Source organism: Penaeus monodon, chromosome 27 (genome assembly GCF_015228065.2).
Source record: "Penaeus monodon isolate SGIC_2016 chromosome 27, NSTDA_Pmon_1, whole genome shotgun sequence".
NCBI classification, from domain to species: domain Eukaryota; kingdom Metazoa; phylum Arthropoda; class Malacostraca; order Decapoda; family Penaeidae; genus Penaeus; species Penaeus monodon.
In genome coordinates this window covers 29,293,868-29,294,143 of record NC_051412.1, presented here as the reverse complement: position 1 = coordinate 29,294,143, position 276 = coordinate 29,293,868, and positions in this window count along the sequence as shown.

Below are 276 nucleotides of genomic sequence, written 5' to 3'. Positions count from 1 at the left end.
CAAAATTTTTTTTTTTGTGAATGTTTTAACATTAACTTTTTTAAATTAAATTATGCATGGTATTGTATTTGTTTCATTTCTTTTGTTTTAATTGCTTTTACTTTGTTTTATTATTACAATTACTTTTTTCTTTTGTGTTTAGTATGTACTACATTGCTATTTTATTTGTTTGATTTATGTTTTAATGTTAGATGGTCCAGTTTTAACACTTTTAATTATTCATTTTCACCTGAAAAGAAAAAAAGAACAATTAACTAAGCAATCTCCTCGGCGACT